The 13,251-nt window shown below is 37.7% G+C and overlaps 2 protein-coding genes across 4 annotated transcripts in view; both read right to left on the reverse strand.

The window, feature by feature from the left end:
- scn4ab (sodium channel, voltage-gated, type IV, alpha, b) overlaps nucleotides 1–13,251 on the reverse strand; it is a 176,423-nt gene that overhangs the window by 120,499 nt on the left and 42,673 nt on the right. The window lies entirely within an intron of this gene.
- The window catches only part of kansl1b (KAT8 regulatory NSL complex subunit 1b), a 69,896-nt gene that overhangs the window by 38,145 nt on the left and 18,500 nt on the right, over nucleotides 1–13,251 (reverse strand). The gene's annotated exons all lie outside the window — the stretch shown is intronic.

Below are 13,251 nucleotides of genomic sequence, written 5' to 3' on the forward strand. Positions count from 1 at the left end.
TTCCTCTTCTTTTTTGAAGGCTCAGAGTAAAGTTCTCCCACACTTTGGATGACTTCGTTCGATTAGTTTTATCTTCCGCTTTTTTCTTTTAATTTCTTTTTCTTTCTCAAGCTTACTCCACTGCCGTCTGTCTCAACCATCTCGCTGAATACTGCAGACGCAGTTCGGGAAGCACGTGACAAAACGAGGCCAGCTATTGGCTATTCGCTACTTCTCCTACTGTACTGGCTGAATAAAACCTCCGGGTGGCTCATTACTGCCACACTTTGGTCACCGCAGATTTGAAATATGCACAAAATGAGCCGCTTACGGCAAATAAAAGTTGTTTAGCAACTAAACGATTACTAAATGAGTTGACAACTATTTTAATAATCGATTTTAATCGATTAGTTGTTTCAGCTCTAATGTGCACATCATGATATCGATGCTGAAATTATATCGTGCAGCCCTATCATCAACCAAATAGAAAGTAACAAAAATTACATGATCAGAAAATCATGTTGTCATTTCATTATTTTCACTCTTAGTATTAGGAACAACTATTAACTGTTGTTTGTTTATTATCACAACTATACAATTTTATTATTTTTTATTAACAACAACAATTACTATCATATTATATTTTTGTAAAAAGACAAGCCGTTCAAAATGTCGTTAAGTTCATTTCAAAAGAAAATGTCAATGCTAGTTTGAACATTTATAAGGCGGTTTAAAATGGTTAAATTGAGCCAAAAGGCAGCACAGGCTCAATTCAAGCACATTTCTACCTCACAAACTACCAAACATCAATTTTTCAGTGCAGAAGTCTTTTGTACTACGTGCAGGGTAGTACTACCACACTTCCTACAGCAGCATACTGCAGCTCTGAAAGGTCGTGGACATGAGCTCCGAATGATCACCAGACAGACAGAGCATGATAGACATCTGACAGTGGAAAATTGAAGGAAAAAAAAAACAAAAAACCCACCTTTACATGGTTTCCACGGAGATACTCTACCATCACCAGTAAGACACAAGAGACAGTGGGGGCTGCTGTATCCCGCAGTCCAAAGGGCAACAGGGTGGATGGAAAAAGCTGCTGGCAGTTTCAAAGCAGTGCTGATGTTTAAAAGGATCCCCTTAAATATTCATTTGAGAACTGATTTACCATTTCTACACTAATGGTTAAGATGCATACTCAAGCAGAGAAAACCGGTGCTTAAGCAGTGGGTAAGAGCAAATTAAATAATTTTCAATTAGCTTTGAGATGGAAGTTAAGACTGATGGAAGAGAGACCAGAATGCACAAGCAATGGAGTGAAACAGATGACCGAAAAGCAGTAGAAACTAGGCAAAACAGGCATTTCCTTTTTTTTTACTAACTCATGTCCTTCCCTTTGTGTAACATTTAAATAATTTTTAAAGCACATTCTAGTCATTCTTTAATAAATAATTCAAAGTAATTGAGGGCCGTCAAGTTACAAAATTACAAATAAATACATGCATAACAGTAGTCCATGTGACTCATGCACTATATTCAAACATTTCTATGATAGTTTGGCCTGAGCAACAGGCCAATATTTTTGTCAGTAATTACTAAACATCTTGACATCTGCCCAGGTACCCCTCGGAGAGAAGCAAAGTTTGATTTGTGAACAAATCTTTTGAGTTTTTTTTTTTTTTTTTAATAAATAATTAATTTCTCAAATGCTACAGTTCTGTTACAAACTAAATAAATCTTTACAGATTGGACAAATCTGGTTCGAGTTCAAATCCCTGACTCAAAGATCTGGACACAGCAAACCACAATCACTGGAAAGAAAGCATTTAGTGCACAATGAGAAAGTTGAAAATATTACATCTGCTAATCACACAAAGCCATTGCAGCTTCAGTTGCATGAACTACTTTCACTTTATGGCACGTTCATGGCACATTTCTTCTTTTGTGTTTTACTGAAGAAAGGAAATCATTCAGATTTCATACAGGTTTGGAAGAATGTTCAGTTTTGGGTCATCTAAGCCTACATTATAGATCAAACATCTTTTTACAGATTCAAGTCTGTGCATAAACAGCCCCTTTGCATTCATTTTACTCATGTATATAAAGGACAACATCAGCTGAACAGAGCTGCCTCATAGTGATAGCCCTGGAAGCAACAGCGCACAGCTGGGTCTGCCCTTTAAAAATCAGTCAATCTTTCTCTGCTGCAGTCTACCACAAACACAAACAGTCTCACAATCACTCAGGACCTGTTGAGATTCTCAACATTTCTTGGGTCACACCAGTCGGTGGCTACAGCAAACGACACACAATCACCCTGCAGTTAGGTGTGTATAACACATGACTGTCTGTCTCATTGTCGGAGTTTGTTGTTCTCTTGTACTGAGTGTGCGTACCGGAAACCACAGTGCCACAATTTAAGATCTCTCACTTCCTGTACTCACTAATGTGGGACACTGAACACAAATTTTAAATGGCTGGTGACAGCTTTAACTGTACTATGCCCCTTTAGTGATTTTGTAAAATAGAACTTAAAGTAAAGGTTAAATCTTTTTTTCCCCCCAAATGTTCATATTAGGGCTGGGTTTTGAGAAATTTCATGATTCGATTCTCATTCACAAGATTGTTATTTGATTACCAATAAGACTTGATTCAATTCAATATAGATTATTTTGGATATATAACAGGTACAGTACATCCCAAATTTCTCAAATGAAAAAAAATCTCAACTAATGGAGTAAAATACAGCCTACATGAGAAACAACAGGGGGCAACGAGGAGTAATTGTCCTCTAAAATCACCGGTGAGTAGTAGTCATTTTCCGGTACAAGATTTCTTGCGTGGTTGATGAATGAATCATTTCTCTATGTAAAAAAAACGTACTTCAAATAAAAATCCTTGGACAAACTATGCAAAAAACCATATGCATAGTTTTCCATCAAAGGGTCAAAAAGCACCTGATCGAGTTTAAACTTCACATTAAGGTGAAGACACCAACGGTGTCGCTGTTGGACAGTGTTTTCTCTACTTCCTGTTGGCCTTCTGTAGCAAATTGTAGCTGTTTTTATTTTATTTTTTTCTCTAGAATCTTTATCTTACTATCACTCTCTGTTTTTTAAAGTGGTAAAATAACTTAATTCACACCATATTTCTGATATTATCGATCAATCTTATCAGATTAACTTTGATCGTTCACTTTTATTTTATTTCGTGAGTGCAGTACACCTGCAAAGCGTTAGCACTCGTTAGCTTGTCATTAGCGTCTTCATTCGAACCTATCGCTGTTTTCTTTTCTCCTCTCCCTCGCTCCAGTTTTTCACAAGTTCATCAAACAACCGCAGTAAGAATTTTCATCAAGCACGGTGAGTAATGGCTTCTCCTATCATTGTTTCTTGCACCTCTTGCCACATGTACAGTTTATCTATCTCTGTCGCTGATGAGGGATTCACATGTGATAAATGCAGGGAAATAGTTAGGCTGACAGAGAAGATTTCAGAATTAGAGACACGCATCCAAACTTTAATTGAGGACAGTAAAAATGTTAGGGCTCTAGATACGGCTTTGGATACGTCTAGCTCAGGGATTCCTGTACATTGTTCGGTTCCGGAAACAGAGCCCCAGCAGCAGGGCAACTGGGTGACAGTGAGACAGCATAGTCGTGGGTCAAAACACCGCTCTTCTGTTCCGATCAAAACATTAAACAGGTTCTCCCCACTCAGTGATGCACCCACTGAGAAACCTGATGAAAGTGCTCTAGTTATTGGTGATTCTATTGTACGGAACGTGAATATAGAGACACCAGCCACCATAGTCAAATGTTTACCGGGAGCCAGAGCGCCTGACATCTTGGCAAATTTAAAAGTGCTGGCTAATGCTAAACGTAAATACAGTAAGATTGTTATTCATGCCGGCGCTAATGATGTTCGACTTCGCCAGTCGGAGATCACTAAAAATAACATTAAAGAGGTGTGTGAACTTGCAAGCACGATGTCAGACACTGTAATATGCTCTGGTCCCCTCCCTGCTTACCGTGGTGATGAGATGCATAGCAGATTGTCATCACTCAATGGCTGGATGTCTAAGTGGTGCCCACAGAATAACATAGGTTTCATAGACAATTGGACGAGCTTTTGGGGCAGACCTGACCTGTTTAAAAGAGATGGTCTTCATCCCTCCTGGGGTGGCGCCACTCTTCTCTCTAGAAATATGGCAAATAGTCTTAGTGTTTATACTTGACTAACTGGGGCCCAGGTCAGGAAGCAGACAGACTGGCTAAACCGACCGTCTGCTAGCTGTCTCCCGTCACAGAGGTCAGTTAATTCTCAGCACATAGAGACTTTTTCACCTAGATATCACACTATAGAGACTGTGTCTGTTCCCCGAACGTCCAAACCAAGTTAAGATTAACAATTTAATTGAGGTTCAACAAATAAAAAACAGAAGCAATATGGATAAACAAATGATAAAGCTTGGCTTATTGAATATCAGATCCCTTTCTACGAAAACACTTTTTGTAAATAATATGATCACTGATCATAATATAGATGTACTCTGTTTGACAGAAACCTGGCTAAAACCTGATGATTACATTATTTTAAATGAGTCCACCCCCCAAGATTACGGTTATAAACATGAGCCACGTCTAAAAGGCAAAGGTGGAGGTGTTGCTTCAATTTATAACAACGTTTTCAGGATTTCTCAGAGGGCAGGCTACAAGTATAACTCGTTTGAAGTAATGGTACTTCATATAACATTATCCAAAGAAACAAATGTTAATGATAAATCCCCTGTATGTTTATGGAGTACCTCAAGGCTCAGTACTAGGGCCGCTACTCTTCACGCTTTATATGTTACCCTTGGGAGATATCATCAGGAAACATGGTGTTAGCTTTCACTGTTATGCTGATGATACTCAGCTCTATATTTCTTCGCAGCCCGGTGAAACACACCAATTTGAAAAACTAATGGATTGCATAGTCGATATAAAAAACTGGATGACGAGTAATTTCTTACTGCTAAATTCTGAAAAAACAGAGGTGTTAATTATAGGACCTAAAAACTCTGCTTGTAATAACCTAGAACACTGTCTAAGACTTGATGGTTGCTCTGTCAATTCTTCGTCATCAGTTAGGAACCTAGGTGTGCTACTTGATCGCAATCTTTCCTTAGAAAGCCACGTTTCTAGCATTTGTAAAACTGCATTTTTCCATCTCAAAAATATATCTAAATTACGGCCTATGCTCTCAATGTCAAATGCAGAAATGTTAATCCATGCATTTATGACCTCAAGGTTAGATTATTGTAATGCTTTATTGGGTGGTTGTTCTGCACGCTTAGTAAACAAACTACAGCTAGTCCAAAATGCAGCAGCAAGAGTTCTTACTAGAACCAGGAAGTATGACCATATTAGCCCGGTCCTGTCAACACTGCACTGGCTCCCTATCAAGCATCGCATAGATTTTAAAATATTGCTTATTACTTATAAAGCCCTGAATGGTTTAGCACCTCAGTATTTGAATGAGCTCCTTTTACATTATAATCCTCTACGTCCGCTACGTTCTCAAAACTCAGGCAATTTGATAATACCTAGAATATCAAAATCAACTGCGGGCGGCAGATCCTTTTCATATTTGGCGCCTAAACTCTGGAATAACCTACCTAACATTGTTCGGGAGGCAGACACACTCTTGCAGTTTAAATCTAGATTAAAGACCCACCTCTTTAACCTGGCATACACATAACATACTAATATGCTTTTATTATCCAAATCCGTTAAAGGATTTTTAGGCTGCATTAATTAGGTAAACCGGAACCGGAAACACTTCCCATAACACCCTATGTACTTGCTACATCATTAGAAGAATGGCATCTACGCTAATATTTGTCTGTTTCTCTCTTGTTCCGAGGTCACCGTGGCCACCAGATCCAGTCTGTGTCCAGATCAGAGGGTCACTGCAGTCACCCGGATCCAGTACGTATCCAGACCAGATGCTGGATCAGCACCTAGAAAGGACCTCTACATCCCTGAAAGACAGCGGAGACCAGGACAACTAGAGCCCCAGATACAGACCCCCTGTAAAGACCTTGTCTCAGAGGAGCACCAGGACAAGACCACAGGAAACAGATGATTCTTCTGCACAATCTGACTTTGCTGCAGCCTGGAATTGAACTACTGATTTCGTCTGGTCAGAGGAGAACTGGCCCCCCAACTGAGCCTGGTTTCTCCCAAGGTTTTTTTCTCCATTCTGTCACCGATGGAGTTTCGGTTCCTTGCCGCTTGTCGCCTCTGGCTTGCTTAGTTGGGGACACTTCATCTACAGCGATATCGTTGACTTGATTGCAAATAAATGCACACACTATTTAACTGAACAGAGATGACATAACTGAATCCAATGATGAACTGCCTTTAACTATCATTTTTGCATTATTGACACTGTTTTCCTAATGAATGTTGTTCAGTTGCTTTGATGCAATGTATTTTGTTTAAAGCGCTATATAAATAAAGGTGACATTGACATTAAACTGCTTCTGCTTCATACAAATGCCAGCACAGACATACATGTTCGGCTAGAATCACCCTGAACTCATGCATCTTCGTAGGGTTGTGCGATTAATCGAAATTGCGATTTGAGACGTTGCGATTTGCTAAATCGCAAAAACCTGCGATGTGGAAGCGATATTACTCTGTTCCAGCATATGCATTACTGTCAGTCTTGAGTGACAGTCTTATTAACCAATAGAGTGAGCACACCTCCATTCTCCCCAATCAGCTCTGCTCTAGGCAGCTGTGTAAACGCCCACCATAAAAAAAATAAATAAAAAATAAAAACCACCGGAAAGCAGGAGAGAGACGGAGTGGGATTATGGCGTCTACAGGGTCAGGTCAATAGTTAGGCAAATTAAAACTAAAGAAAAACGTTTGTTAACTTAAACTTTGAAAAGACAGACAATGAACAAAAAATATAATTTACAAGAGCTGTGTCACAAGCATATCAAGAGCATCTCTTATTGCATGTTCGCTATTCCCAATTCAGAAGACCGCACACACAGCCTGTGTTTCTGAATGCTTCTCATACTCGCTCCTCTCTTCCCTATGCGGTGCAAATCCCGTGTCATGCGAGCCGTTCACACTCGCCGCACTCACGCAGTCAGTATCGTAACGCTCTGTTATATTCTCGCGCGGCCCTGCACCGCAGATCTCCACGAGCGCATCTGGCAGTATGGATGAGGCTCGACGCAGGTTCGCGCCTGGCTCTAGTTTAAAATGAATGTAAATTCAGTCTAACGGTTTGCTAATTTCTCTTGAATGAAATGAAACAGTCAGCACATTTTCCACTTGTTCTTAAAAATCCCAAATACAGTGTAACATGTAATACTTTAATGATTGACTAAAGAAATAGTTCTTCATTTATATAAAAAATTTATATTTCCAGTGAAATTCAGTAACAAAATTAATTCTATAAAATTAGTTATACCATTATAATCTTGTCTGCTGAAAAAAAGTAAAATAATAAATAAAAATATATACATACATATATAATATATATAGTGTTCCTGAGTTGGTAGAGTATTGCACTATCAAGCGCAAGGTTGGGGGTTTGATTCCCCGGGAACACATGATAGGTTCAAATTGATAGCTTGAATGCACTGTAAGTCGCTTTGGATAAAAGCGTCTGCTAAATGCATAAATTTAATTTTAATTTTTTAAATATATATAGGATAGATCAACAGTAATTCCTATTGGATTCCTAATTTTGTAATGGTTTCATGGAAGCTATAATTTTTTTTTTTCAGCAGGGTTATGATAATTATACTGTGTAATCACACTGTGCTGCACATTATTGACAATATTAAGCTGAAGCTTGAGTTTGCAAAAAAAAATAAATAAATAAATAAATAAAATCGCAAATCAAATCGCAATCGCTATATCTGTCAAAAAAACCGCAATTAGATATTTTCCCCATATCGCACAGCCCTACATCTTCGGATGTGGAGCTGCACAGAAAGTAAAAAAAAAAAATGGCGTACACAGCGCCACGCAAAATGAGTTCGCGCACTCAAAGTGAACTTCCGGCAACTCCACGATGACGTCATATTTGTTGCAGATGAATAGAGTATAAATCAGCCTTAATAGAGATGCAGATGTGATGGAGGCCAAGTGGATAAGCATGGTCAGCAGTGAATGTGATCTGAACTTTTGCTTGCTTCTCCCAGCATATTCTTCCCTCATGGAGTCTCTGAGAGAGGAATACTTTAAGTCACCATAGACGCTACGAGAACACAGCATTGTCTTGTCTTCCACTACACCTGCTCCTCTTTCCAGATCCCTCCAGAGGATCAACAAGTTGAGGCTGTTGGCGTGTTTCTAGCGCAGCATACATGATTTAACACACGTTAAAAACAGATTAATGTGAAACCCACACTGAAGATTGTTAAATGTTTTTAAGTGGGCCATATTTATTTATTTTTTTTTCAAAAGCGATAGCTCATTTTAAAGTATATTTTAAAGAAAATGTAGTTCTTACATTATTTTTCTATACAATGACTCGCTGGGGTCTCTAACCTGCAATTACCCTAAGCTTGTAAAAACCATAGAATACAGTACAATAGAACAGAAGATAATTGAACCTCCAAATCAGAATTATGTTGCGTTTAGTCCATGTCTGTGTGCTTTGAAGTTAGCTATATAATTTCCAAGTCATTTTCTTCAAGGAAAACATAGCAGAAATATTGATAATTCACCTTGCACTCAGACTTGCAAATTTGTGTTCAGAAATATGCTCTTTAAAATGAAAATGTCACCTTCCTCCAGTACCACCTGCCTCGGACTAGCAATAGCAAAAAGCTAGTCATATGCTGTGTTCAATTTACCTCGGATGTTGGAGCTGGGAATGATGTCACACCCAAGTGAGAAGTCAGAAAACCAAGATGGATGCATTCATAGATAAAAAAAAAGACAAAAGCAGTATTTTGGACCGATAAAGCCATAGTATCAGGTCCACAAATATTGGTTAGTACTGTGTTGGCCGGGCAAAATGGCAGAAAAAAAATCTATTTTGCACTTAAATATTACCAACATTAGAATTATATTCGAGTTTAAAAGACTTTTAAGACTTAAAAAAGGTAGAAAACAGCTTTTGGCTTCTCTTCTAGAGGCCACGAGAGGGGATGAATCGGGCAAAATATTATTAAAGGGGTTCAACAATGTTTTAAGCATCAATACCAGTCTTAAGGTGTGAGTAGAGGGTTGGATTATTAGAACGATTAATCGACTAATCTTTGATTATTTTGCGGATTAATCAGTAGACATTTTTGGATGTTTCATGTTTTGCAATTAGATAAAAAATTGTTATACATATTCTAACAAATAAATAAATGTAATCACTTCAGCATTTGAAAGTCATTATTTCATTACAATGAATTGAATTTCCAATTTCCCAGTACAAATGGAATGCAGTAATATTCATGGTTATTGGATATATGGATATATCAATTAATAGATCAATAAGATTAGAATGAAAACTAGGTGGCCTATCCACCATGCATACAAACAGAAGTACTTACACATTTGTGCTCGTGCACACACACATAGAACACACAATAACATGCAGACAGAACAGGTGCAGCAACATGACTGTGGACGGGATGCAGAGACAGGATATTTTCCTGGCAGTGCTTGTATTTTAAGCAGCAATGTGTGTGAAGGAGAGGGAGCAGAAGATGGAGAGAAGGCAAAAAGAAAAAGAAGCAGAATGCAGGAAAAGCAGCACAAAAGCTTTCAGAGAAAAGGAAAAATGAGAAGGAAGAGGAAACAACAGAAAGTAAGATAAACATAGAAAGTGCAACGACAGCAGATCCATGAGAAACTGCTTCTGTTTGGCAAATCAACTGTACGCACAATTTTGTCCCTCAACATAATTAATTGATTTTCATGACAGATGATACAGAAACGGAGCACATCAAGCCCTTAAATATGGATCGCCCATGAATGTCATGATTCAGTTCATCAGAAAGAGAAGACAAAAATGCAGAAGACCTCAGCTGTCTGGGAGCACTTTAAATTGAGTGAGGACAAGACAAAGGCAGTGTGCCAAATATGTGATTTGAAACTGGGTTACCACAACAGCACATCATGTTTGAAAAATCGCCTGAGTTCTGTTAGTATGCCTATAGTATATTGTTGGTGTAAAACAAACAAAAACAAAACAAAACAGCTTTTATCCGGAATGTTAATCAATAATTGTACGCATTAAAAAAACATGCACTTAATTTGCTTGTAAAATACCTGTGAATAGGGCAGTAAAAAAACAACAACAAAAAAAAAACCCTACAGTAGCCCAGCCTAATAATATTTTGTCTATATTAAAAGTATTGCACCAAAATGCGACACTGCACTCCCTTGGGTCCGCAGCAACACACCCACCACACGTGAAGTCAACTGGATGAACGATTCTCGACATATGAAAAATGCAAATAGACAGACAAACACAGAGATTCTTGCCTTTATTACATGGTGTCGACAGTTGTTGTGTTGCACCATGCCACAACAACTAAATCTGTCTATAAGGGACGTAACAAAGCGACTGTTGAAAATCATTTTAAATGTGTGTCAGACTGTGTCATAAATAGAACGCAGCAGCAATTTACAGTTGGGAATAGGCATGGGGCAGTATGAGATTTTGATGGTATGATAACCTTAAGCAAAAATATCACGGTTTCACAGTATTATTACAGCTTATTTATTTACAGCTCTGAACTGGATAAAAAAAAAAAAAACTTTTCTCAATGGACACAGTATATTTTGTTTTTGAGAAACATACAGAATATTAGAAACAGTAGAATTAATTTTTTTCTTTGATTTATTTCCTAAAAATAAAATAATGACCTATATTATTTAACCTAAATCTGTAATTAGTTATTTAATTTTAGTTATATAATTAATATACATATTTCATACCATTTAGTTATATAATAATAATCATACACAATTTGATTTAATAATAATCCAATTTGAAGCAAAAACTGAATGTTCTGACAAGCTGTGTGAAATTATACCAAGTAAAATTTTCAGTAGATTCCCCTCAGAAACACATTCATCTAAAACTCAAAATCAATATTGAGGATTTTCTTCCAATGCTTTGTGCATCATGAACAGTGAGTGATCTGCCTGCTACAGTATAATTTTTTTTTGTTACCTTGAAAGGCTTTGTCTTTACAAAAGGGAAATTAGTTTGGCTGTACTGCTCAGACAACTTGCAAAATAGTAAAACCAACATGACAAAGAATTGTAATAAATTGTAATATTTATAATAATAATAATAATAAAAAAAAAAACAACGTGATTTTATTTTATCCATATTGCCCACCCCTACTCTGAAGCGCTGTCTTCTCTTGAATTGCATCAAGGAGAGCCTGGTGGGAAAAAAACTATTTTTGAAGACTCTTGACAGCAGAAGGCTGCATGACAGGTACAAATGTCTGATGTTTGACCAGTTCAATGACTCACTTTCATTCAAACCGGTTCTAGCTAACAGGATTACAACACGGAAACAATGAATGCCACCAGCTGTTGCATGCAAGTACGTGAAAGCTAATAGCTAGTCCATGGTACCAAAAGGACACTAGCACGAATGAGAAATGTGACCGCACTTGTGTGTTCATAATGGATTTAGATGCTGGTCTTCATGGAAACTTGGTTATTTAGTGTGTTTTTGTTCCAGGAGGGACATGGATCCATGCTACACCTTATATGGGCTGCTTGTGGCAAACCGGGTTAATCATTAGCAGTGACTGAGCTTTCTTAATCTATTTGAAATAAGGAAATAACACAAAATAGCAACAAAATCTCAGTAACTCTACATAACAGAACACAAAGCATTACATCCTCCTTACAATGACTTCTCAGAAATTCAACCCTGTTTACCATCTTTGAACCAAACTAGCACAAATGAATCATTGGGTACAGACAGCACTCAAGTGACATCTCGGCTCATCAAGACACTGGCTTTAATGGCTGATTAAGCAGCAACACAAATCAGCTACCTATTAACAAAAAGGCCTTGCATGCATTTACAACATGCAGTCATGTGGTACTCAATCCCACAAGGAAATCTGTTGCATTACCAGCAAAGGACTAAAAAAACTCATGAAAAGAAGTGCCTATGGATGTGTGGAAAGCAAATGGTGAAGTTAAAAAAATAAATAAATAAATAACATAAGCTAGACAGTCCTGTGCGTCAACACGCTTCACTATGCTCGTCGCATAATCTGCAAGTAAGCCTATTTGTCCTTGCGCAATAGTCATGTGACTGACTCTGCTGAATGTAGGTTATCCCCGCATGGAGTGGCCTTAGACTGTTTTACTAAAAAAAAAAAAAAAAAAAAAAAAAAAACCTTCTGACTCACTGGGCCGTTGAGACAGTATCCAACTACAATGATGTAGTAAAAGAGACTGATTGAGGAATTGTTGTCAAGGAGTTGATTTTTAAAAATACATCAAGTGAATTAGTCAAATGTGGAATTATTCTCAGCTACACATCTTAACATGACTATGCTATCATCAAATATCAGATCTGCCTTGTGAAGAGGATTACTTTCCTTGAGTCTGAAATATTTGCTAGGTTTGAGAAACAAGGCACTTGGAAAACATGGAGAAAAAAAAATGGGAAAGATGGTACAAAAAAAAACAACAACAACAAATAAATATAAAACAAACAACAACAGGATGTAGAAATTAAACACCTCATCTTTGCCCTCCACTTATTCAGTGTGTTCTTATCCAGAGTTTTGGATGGGTGAAAACAGGCCCAATCACTGAGTGACAAAGTGTACTTATGGGTTTATGGAAGTGTCTGCCTTTCAAGAAAATTCCTTTGACTTTTGAGTGTATTATACAAGGCTCAGCCCTTGGAAAGAGAACGGCTGACTTGGTGTGTGTTAGAGAGAGTGCGGGCTTTTGTCCTCGTCTAACCAGGAGAGTAATGATATTCAAGAGATGAACACATACCTCAACCATCAAGAAATTCCATTGTAGCAAAAGTAATTGGCATGATCTCAAAATAAAGAGAAGAAATCTACACTTACAAATGAACAGTGATGAACAACAGCCACTCACTGATTGTTCAATAACTTTTGTAGATCACATAACACGCGAGAACACAATGGTTTCATGAAACAGCTTGACCCAGCCTGCATCAGCACTTATCCTACATCAGAAAAATTTACCATCATACTAATTAATCCATCTGGATTGCATTTTCGGAGGAATGATGA

This window comes from Carassius carassius, chromosome 1 (assembly GCF_963082965.1).
Source record: "Carassius carassius chromosome 1, fCarCar2.1, whole genome shotgun sequence".
Classification (NCBI taxonomy): Eukaryota; Metazoa; Chordata; class Actinopteri; order Cypriniformes; family Cyprinidae; genus Carassius; species Carassius carassius.